We start from the raw sequence: 13,529 nt of genomic DNA, 5'->3' as shown, positions 1-13,529 counted from the left end.
CTCGTATCGCGCAGGTTAATGTAGACAAAGAAAGATGTGCGTGTTTGTGCGCTTTTGTAGGTTTCATCCGGGTTTGGTTCGAAACCGAGCAGGTTTAAATTTCTGGAACCATTTCGGCAGCAAGTTTGTTTACAAAGTCATGGGGCTTTATTGGCTAAAAGCTGGAGCAGAAATAAAAAATCCCGAGGGCCCAATTTACCACTTTTATGGGTAGATATAGACGACCTTACTGTGATTGATTTCTATCATGAGACAACTATTTTAAAAAATGGACTGAGAAAGTAAACTCTAAGTTTGAAACCTCTAAAAAGTCAAATCTACGCAAACATTAAAAGATATCTTTACAAAACGTTTTACCTCGCTATTGCTTTGTAGTTGGAGTGAAATTGTTGTTTAATGGTTGTATGTTGCAGTGTCTTGCATAACACAGCTGCAGAACACCTGCTTTGTGCAGCAAGTAATGCATTGTCATTGTACCTTATTAGAACTGCATGTGCTTCTTTTAAGCGGGAAGAAAATAAAGACATGCGTTACCAGGCACCACGTTTCGGTACTAAAACAAACAAACGAGCAAACGATAATAAAGCGAAGGAACGAAACCTATTTCTAGATTATCGTTTAATTTTAGAAGTGAGAAAAATCTGTATTGCCTTAGTACGATGGCTAGCGAAAAAAGAAAGGGTCAGACATGACTGCTTTGTATTTGTATGGGTACAATTTAATTACAGGTGACGTCAGAGCTTGATTAGAGTCTGAGTAAATATTGTCATTAACAAAATAACCGTTACAATTCACGTTTTTATACAATCGTAAATGTTTGGTTTTAAAGACGAACAAGAAAAGCATAATTTCTATTTTGTCCGTTTCCGAAAAGTTTTAAGCATTGTTGTCGGTCTTATTAAAGGTAATATTTTGTTTTGTGCTGTCTGAAATGTGCAATGACGTCATTAGGAAAGTGATAATTTTCAGCCAACTTGTAACCATTCCATTACAGTTAACGTATTTTGCTTCTTTTGGGTAAAAAAAAAAAATCACATGAGACGGCACCGGTAATTTTGTTAAACCAACTCTACAAATTTTATGATGATATGAAGAAAAATATAAAAGTTGTAAATATAGCATCATACATTGTAAGCTGTATTTGTCACACATAATGAAATGTACATATAGGTCCCACTCATCGACCGAACACTCTTGTCTAGACAAAATGATGTGACTATTCACAAACATAGATTACGACTGCACTGGTGAGGGGTTTGTCGCACTGGTGGTTCACAGCTACGCTAATGGTTTAAGGGAAACAATTTCATTCCACATAGCATAAGACTACACCAATAGCTTCCCTTTATATATAACTCTTCATTTGGAAGGTAAATACTGCTTTTGACAGGTAAATGACTGTAAGGATATTTAAAACTAATATTATTTTTATGGTGAGTTAGGAAGAGTACCCAGTTGCCAGATGGTTTCTCTGTAAAGGCTGCAATAGTTGGCTCCTGGCAGATAATTGACTGAATTGCCCACTGAACTTAGACACGATGACACAGTGATCACATTCAAGAGTGCTCTCAAAACTCACTTATTTCGACTGCAAGAACAAACTTAAAGACCTAATAATGTTTCCTACCTCAAATATTCTCAGCATGTTTTTTTTTTTTAATGTTTTCTAATTTCATGATGCTTGTGTTTGTAATCATATCATTATATATTTTTTCGGTTGCATTCGGTGTGAACCGCTCCGATGGCCTAGTAGTTAGAGCGTCCACCTCGGTCGTGGGTTCAATCACTGGCCGAGTCATGCCAAAGACTTGCAAAAACGGTTTAAAAAAATGGTAACTTACGAACAGCTGCTTCGCTTGGCGCTCATTATGAAGAATTAAGAGGTTAGTGTTAGAACTGGTCGTCCTGGTGTCAGAACAATGGGACATCATGCCACATGTCTGCGGTATTCAGGAGGTCGTGGATCAAATCTCTGTAGCGTTGATTAGTTGATTTGACACCACGGTTACCTATACAGGTTCGATCTTCTGCTCCCTTCCCCCTCCCAAACTTCAACCCTGCCCCAAAGGTGCAATGTGAATGATTGCCTTGCATTCGCAAACGTAGGATTGGTCCTAAGATGCAGAGTAACCAGCTCGAGCAAATATATATTTTTGAGAAAGTGGTCTTATTTGGCCTCCAGTTAATCCTTGATTTCATCAAGTCTTTTATTAACATTTTGCTTCCATTTGACCATTGTTGTTGGATGTATTGTTCTATTTTTTTATGATAAAGTGTCAATATTGTTGGAACCATTGCAGTGTTGAGAGCTTTTATTTAATGGCATAACAGTATTTTTTCAGTTTTGTGATATTTTTTCTTCTTCCAGTGATGTTATTTTTCTTCCACATCATCAAATTCAAGCATTACAGATTTTAAATTATCAAATACAGGTGTAAATCTTTTCAGTTCATATCAGATTGTTTTACACCTGGGAAAAATTTAAGATCATTCCATATCTGTTATAATCTAATTGAACTCATTCTGTAACATTCTTCAACTTATTTTGCAAAGCAAATCAAAGCATTGCATCCGTAAGTGGGGACGTGGTTCTCAGTTATAGATGCTTTTAGGTACATATTGACTACAGTCTGCTTAACCAGATTCAGGTGCTCTAGAGAAAAGTATTAAATCAGGTACAACATAATAAGTCTTTCTGACACATCTGCTGACCTGTGCTGATTTTTTATGCTGGTGCGTGTACAACCATAGCTTGTGATATGCCTGTGCATCATAATTGTTTCGAAATCAAACAGAGTTTCTTTAGAGGGTTCTTGATGAGTGTTAAGCCACATATAAACTTCAACACATTTTGTACTAGTATTCTGCCAGCCTGTATGCATCTGAGCTATGGTATGAAATGCCACAAACACTTGTTTTATTGCACTGACACCTTATTTGGACCTATTTGCCATAAAAAACTGCTGAATGCTTTGTTCTGTTGAGTCTGTCATCAGCTTGAGAAATGACCGCATTCAAATGCCCCCGACCCCATAAACAACAAGAAACATATTTCTGTGGTCATCAGAGGATCTATCACAAGCATCTTCTGTGTTAATTTTGACAGCACAACTTTGCTATCATTGAAACTGTCATCATGCCATATTGCATTGTTGGTGTCAGTCTTTTGGTTTTACATGACTGATTGTTTGGCTCTGAAATAGCTTTACAGATATGAGGCAGGAATCAGACATGAAAACGACATTGAATCTCTATGCAATTGTCATTGAAGTTCCGCAAATCCAACACTGAAATTCAGGTTTGAAATTCGTATAGTGGTGCCACCAGAACCAGACCTGGCAGACATACTATTGGGATGTGGGTCCAGGAAATCCTCCTGCCTAAGTTAATGTGGGTTATGCAGTAAATGATCTGGCAGCATGTTTGCTTGAATTCTTGTGATGGGACATCAGATCTTGCATAATTGCCACTGTATTTGGTGAGTCCAAACATGCTTAGGTTTCCTTTTTGCAGATGGCATACTGGTGAACAATGCCATTGTTGACAAATCCACCTTTGGCACCATCAGGATGATCTGCATCATTGACCTGTAGAAGATTTCCATCTATTTTCAAGAAGGCTTCTTATGGGAGAAAATACAGAGATGCATCCTTCACATTTTTGCTAGGTCACATTGATTAGGGTCCTTAGCTGGATATGAATAATGCCGAAAATCTCAAAATGCTTCCATCAGTCAACAGGGGCACAGCCACTTCAAATGCGGTATCAGGTTTATTACTGAATTTTGCCATGATGAAATGTGATAACTTATAGGTTTCTTTTTATACCTTTTGCATTATCTTAATCTGCTTCTCATCACCATATTTGCAATCATTGAATCAGTATTGGCTTGTGCCTAATATCACTGAGCAGCTTCAATGATGATTTTACAGACTGGCATCGGGAATTGTTATCATTGATGTAAGTGTAACTTCTTATGGGACCTTTGGTTGCCGAGTCTCTAATTGTTTTAGTCATTTGATTGAACTTCCTGCAGTCCTCACCACTCCGGTGGCCTAGTGTTTAGAGCATCCGCCTCAGATGCGGGAGGTCACAGGTTCAAACCCCAGCCGAATTATACCATAGACTTACAAAAATGGTACTAACAGCTGCCTCACCTGGCGCTCAGCATTAAGAGGTTAGTGTTAGGACTGGTTGGCCTGGTGTCAGGATAATGTGACTGGGTGGGACATCATGCTACATGTCTGCAGCATGATGCCCCAGTGCTAGACATCACTATAAACTGTCACACTGCAGACATCGTAGCGATATGACTGAATTTTTTTTAAAGCTACGTTAAAAATCTAAATCACAGACACACACACACACATACACTCCTGCAGTCCAAGATTTAGCCACTGATCCACTGGTACTTTTGATGCTGTCACATTGCAACTTGTTTCTCATCTTGGTAGTGGTTTCTGCAACTTTCTTCACCTCCTCATTGTTTTTGCATGTAGGATTGTGTGTGTGTGATTTGTATTTTTAATGTAGCTTCAACAATTTTTCAGTCATATCACTATGATATCTGCAATGTGGCAGTTTATAGTGATGTTTAGCACTGGGGCATCGTGCTGGAGATATGTAGCATGATACCTCACCCAGTCACATTATCCTGACACCAGGCTGACCAGTCATAACACTGATTTCTTAATGCTGAGCACTAAGCAAGGCAGCTGTTAGTACCATTTTTGTAAGTCTTTGGTATGACTCGGCCGGGGGTCGAAACCCACGACCTCCCGCATCCAAGGCAGATGCTCTAACCACTATGCCACCAGAGCGGTCTCATGCAGGATTGATCAGGGGAGCAAATGTTTGTTTTGCCCAATCTGAGGTCTTCCCATGTGAATTTCGATGATGCAGGCATATCTTTGAAATGTTCATAAACAGCTATGTGATCCAGTTGTTCATGGGCAACTTTGCAGCATTGGTCTGCACCCTCTGTTAAGACATCACTGGCCGGTTAGTCATTGCATGCATTTATCCAAGTCATTAAATTGCTTTGTCTAGCCCCACACATTTTTTTTTGTATTTTTTTGTGGGGGTACGGTCTTCTTTAAGTAAATTAAAAAACTATATGGCTGCCAGGTGACCTCTGCAAACATATGTCAAAACTACAGAAATACAATGCCAGCATGGTTCCATTCCTGCAAAAAGAAGTCATAAAAGTGTATGGAATCTGCTGAACAGAATATATCAGATATAGAATTCTCTCAAATTTTGCCCAGCTGTGAAAGCATTTGATATCAGCCAGACAGATCTACAGCCTATTATTTGATAACATTAAGTGCCTGAAAATATCTGATATTGACAAGACAGATCTGCAGTTTTTAATGGATAGTGTTAAGTTAATAAAAACATTTGATATCGGCAAAAAGGATATAACAGCCCATACTTGATTATATAATATCGAGTCAGTGAAAACATTTGATATTGACGAGAGATCTAAAGGCCATAATTGATAATCTCAAAATAATGATAGAAGAATTCATTGCTGTTGAAGAAAAACATCAAAATGGGATAAACAAATATCAGCAACTGAATCAATTATGAAAATATGATACTTTTACACAATCTTCTAACACTTGCATTGCATTCAGCTGCAGATGGACACTTTACTACAAAAATCATCGAACATTTTATGCAACAAAAGATGGAAAAAGGAGGCAAAATGGTTGACAGAAGAATTGTTTGGTTTTGTTAACCAAGAAATCAAGAAAGAACTGACTGGATTAGGCAGCTTAAACAAGTTGGTTTACCAGTTGTACCCAATTTGTTTGTTTATCCCATGAGTATTGATGTAGATCAAGGCAGTAGTCAGTGGATAATGGAATTATAGTACTCATTCTATTAATGGAAAGTCTCAGAAATCTGAATAACAATTGTGGGCACAGACAGTGGACTGTAGATGTGGGTATGGACAGTGGTCATTGATGTGTATGTACTTGTGCATTGTATTAAGACTGTGGTCTTTAATTAATAAAAAAAATAGCAACAAGTTTTGTAAAATTCAGTAAATATTTATTTCCACAAATACAAGTGAAAATGTAAGAAGAACTTACAGTAATGCAAATTAAATCACAAAATAGTCCAAAAATGTCTGAATGTTTGAAATAAGACCCAATGCTGTAGGTGTTGATATGCCTGCAATAGCCTGTGATGTAGTGATGTGACAACGGTCTTTTGATGAATGACAATAATATAATCCAAGAGGTCCTTGTTTTATTTCACCATAATTCCCAGTTACTGTCTCTGCCCAAGAATGATATTAATGAGCACTTTGTATTTCCAGTAAATAAACAATTTGAGTACTGGTAAATAAATTCCAGTCCAAATCAGATATGGAAGACAACAATAAAACTTTATACCTTAAGATATTGAAGCAAGAATGAATGTACAGTATTTCACAGTAAACAAGATTATAAGCCCTCTACTTTACCTAGATCACAGTTAGCATTTTCTGGAAATGCTATAACTTAATGGAAGTTTCCATTCTAGAAAATTCTGTGTTCTCAACAAAATGAAATCTGTTACTAAAATTATAATAAGGATGTAGTAAACATCAGGTAGGCTAGGTATTTGTATGGGGGAATTCCGATAACTATGACCCAGACCTAATAAATAGTTTACTTTTATTGATAATGATCCTAATATTTAACCCAGACTGATAGAGAAAATATTAGCTATTTATTATTTGTTTACCAAAATAAAAACATCATCAGTTTCTCTAGTCAGGAACACAGTGAACTTGATTTTTGACAAGGTCAAGTTCAAAATACAGTTAAACATAACACACAGTGATGGAGAAAAAAAACTAACAAACAATACAAATTAAATATACATAACAATTGTACTTGTCGACTGAATATCTTGGAGTACTATAATAACAGCTGTTTTGCTGGTTAATGATCTAGGTTGAAGTCTTCTATCCCACATGACTATCTTCTTGCATGGATGCCTGTTGGAGACACATGGATTATGATTGTGCATCTGGATGCATGTGTATCTGATGTGAGGAGAAAGTCAGTGGAGGGTAGAAGGCTTTGACCAAGACCAGTAACAAAATACAAAACCACTATTACCATACTTAGGTTTCAGCCACCATACTTAATGCTAATGACTGTTCATGATTTTGTATCTCACCAATTTCATTCATTTTGGATCTATATATGTAAACTGGCCTATGTCTGCCTTTTTTCAGTTTTTAATTCTTTGTGTGCTGGAGGAATTTTAAGTAATTTGTGTTATTTGCATCTCCTTTTCAGAAACTTGGATATATAGATAGTCACATTGACCTTTTACTCATTTATTACAAAATATAACAAGGCTGATAATGTAGTCAGTCATAAATTAAAGAGAGATAAATGATGACAGCAGACAAGGTAACTCTTGATTAGACATAATTTTTATATTTTTTTCTTCAGATTTTCTCAAATACTTGAAATGCAGAATTGCTTTTGTTGGTATGCAAGAAGTTGCAGTATAATTTAATATTCACTAATGTAATCATTGACAAGCAGATCTATGTGCAGTGTTTACTTATGTATTCTATTACCATACATAGGGGGGCCCTGAGTGGCCGAGTGGTCTAAAGCACTCTCCGTTACGGATCACTGCCATCTCACCTCTGTCTGCGTGGGTTCGAGTCTCGGATTCAGCTAATGTGGATATGTGAGAAAGCTTGCCAGTAGCTTCTCGTGGGTCGGTGGTTCTTTCCGGGGTTTTCCCGGGTTCTTCCTCCACCATTAATACTGGCCGCCATGTACAGGTGGCGCTCACCAGATAATATGTACTTTTGAGAGAGTGACGTATGTAAGGTGAAGTAGTTCGCATTTAAAACATGCACAGTGGAGAGAATGTTTGCATACCTCTATGCTACATTAATTTAATGTGGATGATATTTCTTTTGGATGTTGTACTTTTGGAAATTTTACATGATTTAAGCACACTGCTAACTAAAATGACTGCTCCCTTGTGTTAAAAAATCAGTCTGAATTAGTCTAAAGTACACTATACATAGCAGCTATTAAAGTAGGGAAAATGAATTTTGCCAGACTAGACAGTACCAGCTTCTGAAAGTGCAATGAATGAATTACCAAATATATAAAATGTAAAAAAAGTTATCAGCTCTTTTTTATACAATTTACCTCTGAAGTTCAGGAAGTGAAAATGACCAAGTAGAGCTAGCACTTTTTTGAAAGGTGCACATTTGAAGTAAGGCCAAGCTGTATACTCTATAACCCATAGTACACCCATCAATCATACACCAAAATAAAGGAAATTAAAGGTTCTTTGCATTATACCTAAGATATACAAGGTCTTTTTTAAATAGCCAGTATAACCAGTGAAGAAAGCCGGGGACATTCTTTTTCTTTAAAATCCTAACCCTATGCAAAATGCAAAACTGTATAGCGCCACCATAGCCTATCGTGTGCTGAAAAATGGCGTTAAACTCAACTACAACAACAACAACAACCATACATAGGTCTGTTAATCAAGGGTACTCACATTACTAATGGTAAGAAAGAATGGGAAACAGTCATCAGATTTACTTTCATCAAGGATTTGTCTATCCTGATAAATATAGGTTTGATCATGGGCTTTCAGAAATTCAAAGTTACTGAATTTTTAATATCATGATGTTTTCATATGTTTACTATGGGAGCTGTATTAGTAACACGAATCCTGCACACTGTATTCCACATCAGGTAAGTATAGAATGAAGTGGATCAACACATGGTCATTCACATCACATAAGCATGGACCGAAGTGGATTAACACACGGTCATCCATCCACTGTATTTCACATCAGATAAGCATGGAATGAAGTTGATCAACACACAGTCATCAATCATCTGTATTCCAAATCAGATAAGCGTGGACTGAAGTGGATCAACACACGGTCATCAATCCACTGTATTCCAAATCAGATAAGCATGGACCGAAGTGGATTAACACACGGTCATCCATCCACTGTATTTCACATCAGATAAGCATGGAATGAAGTTGATCAACACACAGTCATCAATCATGTGTATTCCAAATCAGATAAGCATGGACCGAAGTGGATCAACACACGGTCATCAATCCACTCTATTCCACATCAGATAAGCATGGAACGAAGTGGATCAACACACGATCATCAATCCACTGTATTCCATGTCAGATAAGTGTGGAATAAAGTGGATCAACACATGGTCATCAATCCATTTTATGGTCAGCAAAGTGCTGATGTGTAAACAGTCTCTTGTTGAATCACAGAAATATTATTCCAGGTTTGAATTCAGTATAAATTGCAAAGAATGTCTTTATCCAAGAATGTTATCAGAGTACTTTTGTATTTCCAGAGAACATAATCACTTGAATTAAGCAATTTGAAGAAAATAATATTCAGCCCAAACTGGTCACAACATAATACAACCTAAAGTGCTAGATATTAAAGCACGACTGGTAAAATCCTTACAGTCACAAGATAATATAGTTCTCCGTTTGACCTCGGGTCACATTAGCATTTTCTAAGAACAACCATTACCTAATAGAAAATAACCTTCTAGAATGATCTGTAAGTAAACTTACAACACAGTAACATATAAAATTCACATGGGAATCTCCAAAACCCTGACCCTGATCAACACTTTTACCACATTTTGTTTACCTGAATTATAATTTGGTTAATAAGCTCATACATATAGAGTATAATAAAGCTACTTTTAGTTTTTTACATAAATTTAAAAAATCAAAAAGGTCAAGCAGAAAGGAACTCAATTTTGGACAAGGCCATGTCCAGCAAACAGTGTTACATTACAATAACATAATAACATGTAATGAAAAAAAAAATGTAAAACTAACAGTCAAAACAATTAAATAAACATAACATGATATTCACTAAAAGACATGTTTTGATGGTCCTTAATATAAACGTCACCCCAACGACAGCCACTATGGCCACCACCATAGTGGCCATCTTGAAAATGTTATTGCCACTCCTTGTAATAGTATGGTTGTAGCCACATAGAGTTTTCAATAAAAATTCTCTTGGTATCTATTTGGTTTTAACTGAAAACATTTCAAAGGGAAGTGAATGATTACTGTGACACACAAATTCTTTTCCAAACATCATAAAGGAAAGTTGTTGATTACAGTGACTAATAAAAATTAAAAAAATTAATTCTGAAAGCCAACAGCATAATATTTTAGTGCCATTTCAGGGTTAAGTAATTTATACCATGGTATCAAGCTCCTTTTGTGGTAGGAGAAGACATCAGTATGATTTGTAGTCTTCTGTCCAATCCTTTTGAAAAGGAATCAGTATACATTTATTGATCTGTTGAAATTTTGTATTTGATACATTACATTATCCTGCCAGTGAACTATGATTATTACTATTATTATTATTATTATTATCTCAGTAGTTAATAAGGTTGTACAACTTGTTTAAAAGTTTGTTGATTTTTAAAAAAATGTTTTTATATGCCCAGGTGCATGTCAACATGAGGATTTCTATGGTCACAGGGGCATCATATCTGCTGGAGATTAACAGGTAAATATAAAACAAATCAACTAGATAAAGTAGATTTTAAAGTACCACACATTGGGTATGTCTGGACCTTCTTTAGGCCCATTTATCTCGTCAGCAGATTATTTGGTGTCTGTTAAAATACATTGAAATATTACTTAAAGTTACCTAATATCTCACTTAAAAGCTTTTTGCTGTATGCTTATTATCTCCCTCGAACCCTGTACTCTCTACTTAATGCCCCATTAAGTCTGTGCATTGTGTACCTAATATCTCACCTTCAATCTGTGCACTGTGTACCTAATGTCTTACTTCAAGTCTGTACACTGTGTACTTGATCTCACACTTTTAGCCAGTGTACCTAATTCTCACTTCAAAGCTGTGCACTGTATGCTTATTATCTCCCTTGAACCATGTACATTAAGTCTATACCCTATGTACTTTATATCTGACTTTAAGTCTGTACCCTGTGTACCTTATATCTGACTTTAAGTCTGTACCCTATGTACTCTATAACTCACTTTCAGTTTGTACCCTATATACTTTATACCTCACTTTAAGTCTGTATCCTGTGTATCTTACATCTGACTTTAAGTCTGTACCCTGTGTACTTTATGTTTCACTTTAAGTTTGTACCCTGTGTACTTTATATTTGACTTTAAGTCTGTACCCTATGTACTTTATATCTGACTTTAAGTATGTACCCTATGTACTTCATATCTCACTTAAGTGTGTGCATTGTGTATTTAATATCTAACTGTAAATCTGTACCCTACATAATTTATATTTCACTGTAAGTCTGTACCCTATGTACTTTATTACTCACTTTAAGGCTGTGCCCTGTGTAGTTTATACCTCACTTTAAGTCTGTACCCTATGTACTTTAATACTCACTTTAAGGCTGTACCCTATGTACTTTATATCTCACTTCAAATCTATACCCTGTGTACTTTATATCTCACTTTAAGTCTGTGCCCTGTGTACTTTATATCTGATTCTAAGTATGCACTCTATGTACTTTATATCTCACTTAAGTGTGTGCACTGTCTATTTAATATCTCACTGTAAGTCTGTGCCCTACATACTTTATATTTCACTGTAAGTCTGTACCCTATGTACTTTATTACTAACTTTAAGGCTATACCCTGTGTAGTTTATATCTCACTTTAAGTCTGTACCCAATGTACTTCATACCTCACTTAAAGTCTGTATCCTGTGTACTTTATATCTCACTTTAAGTTTGTAGCCTGTGTACTTTATATCTGATTTTAAGTCTTTAAGTCTGTACTTAATGAATGTTGCATACAGAATCACAAAGACATGGTACATTGTGTCCAACCCTCATACAATATTTCCTTGCTGTGTTTCTTTCCTAGAGATCAAGAAAATTATTTGATTATTCATTGTCAAATCTGGTAGTTAAATATTGGCTTTTGCATTTGTTTATTTTATTTTAACCTTTAAAAGGAAAGAATTATAAATGTATTTTATCTTGTTTCAAGCCACACATAGCTATACAGTATCCAATAGCTGTAATTTTCACTCTTTGCCTTCAATCAGAATTTTTCAACATAAGTAAAGATAGAAAAAAATATAAAAAATATAAGGTATTCAGACACTAATATTACTGAAAATAAGAAAGACTAATAAATTATATTAGTATATGAAATTTAGAGTTGATGCTTATTCAGATTCTTCAGTCAAGTCAAAAAGTTTGAATCCCCATAAAGGTATGTCTCATTTTATTCATGCATGCTCATACGCTAATTACAGCAAAGTGTTGATGCTCACACTCTTCACTAATATTTGGACAAAACCATTGAATCAGCATCACATCAATCAAGTCAGCTGGTATACACAGTTGTCAGTTGGGTAAATAATCTGGAAATTGTTGAATTAAACAAGTCCAGCATTCTTAAAGTCAAGGATAATTAGGTCAGGTTTTCAAATGTGAACCACAGTCATCTCAGCACGTTTTTTATTTTTTAATGTTTTTTCTAATTTCATGGTGTTTGTTTTTGTAATAATATTATTATGTTTTTTTATCTTATAGGTGTTGTCTAATGTTGTAAAGCGCTTAGAGCTTCTAAAGATTAGGTGCTATACAAAGTCCTCCTGATGTTTTAAGTAAAGTCTGGTGGTTGGACTTAGATGGGCCTGGCTTATACCAAATGTTGACATTGCTTGCCAATTGCATTAGCATTGGGCAGCTGGTCATGTTGTTTGGTTCGCATTTTTCATGATGATTTTGGGTTGGCCCCCTTTGATGTTGAGGCTAAGTGATGAATCTTGACAGGTGTTTGATTTGTGGTTATATAGGTAGTAGTTTTGTTTTGACCATTGAAGTGACCTCTGCATATTTGTCTTCTTTCGTATTCGTTATTTGGAATGTTTATACAAGTTAATCCTCAAAATTAAATACCTACTAATATGAAAACTGTGACAGGCAAATTCATGAATTTAAGTATCTGAAAATGCATTTTTTAAATTAAAATAAAAACAACAGAAATTGAAACCCTTGAAAATAATTGTGGTATCTGTAGGTAAAGAAATATATAAAAAACATGGTGTAGAAATGTTTTTCTTCAATCAGAGTGAGTATTAGATATGTTGACTCTGTGAATTTTACATTTTATCTGAAATATATATTCATTTTCCCAGTACAAAAACTACATATATCACTTCAGTCGATGATGACAAGACGTATTGTACACTGTGAAATGGCAGTGAAGAGGCGCATGGTCTGCAGATTTGGATCCAGCAAGGATAAAATGGTAGAGCCAGCATACCAAGAATCAAACGGCAGATATTCCAAAATCTACAAAAGAATGGTGTTACTGTTAAGGTCATTGCTGGAGAGTCATTTGGCATTAAGGTTAGAAACTTACCAATTTTCACACAAACTAATATCTGTTGTATAATTGTGTGATTATGAAGCCATTGGAATAGACATTGGTATCAGTACAGATGATTA

The 13,529-nt window shown here is 35.6% G+C and overlaps 1 long non-coding RNA gene across 2 annotated transcripts in view; it reads left to right on the top strand.

Moving 5' to 3' along the window:
* The first annotated feature begins 1,362 nt into the window (after window positions 1–1,362).
* Window positions 1,363–13,529, top strand: part of LOC149797830 (uncharacterized) — a 28,408-nt gene continuing 16,241 nt past the window's right edge. For both annotated transcript variants that reach the window (XR_016421886.1, XR_016421887.1), the window contains exons 1-3: window positions 1,363–1,390; window positions 10,518–10,579; window positions 13,243–13,430. This is a non-coding gene — a long non-coding RNA (uncharacterized LOC149797830). The remainder of the gene's footprint in view (window positions 1,391–10,517; window positions 10,580–13,242; window positions 13,431–13,529) is intronic.

This window comes from Sinohyriopsis cumingii, chromosome 6 (assembly GCF_028554795.1).
Source record: "Sinohyriopsis cumingii isolate HCF-2022 chromosome 6, ASM2855479v2, whole genome shotgun sequence".
NCBI classification, from domain to species: Eukaryota; Metazoa; Mollusca; class Bivalvia; order Unionida; family Unionidae; genus Sinohyriopsis; species Sinohyriopsis cumingii.
Note: the sequence above shows the minus strand (reverse complement) of the source record. Positions and strands in the feature narration are given on the sequence as shown.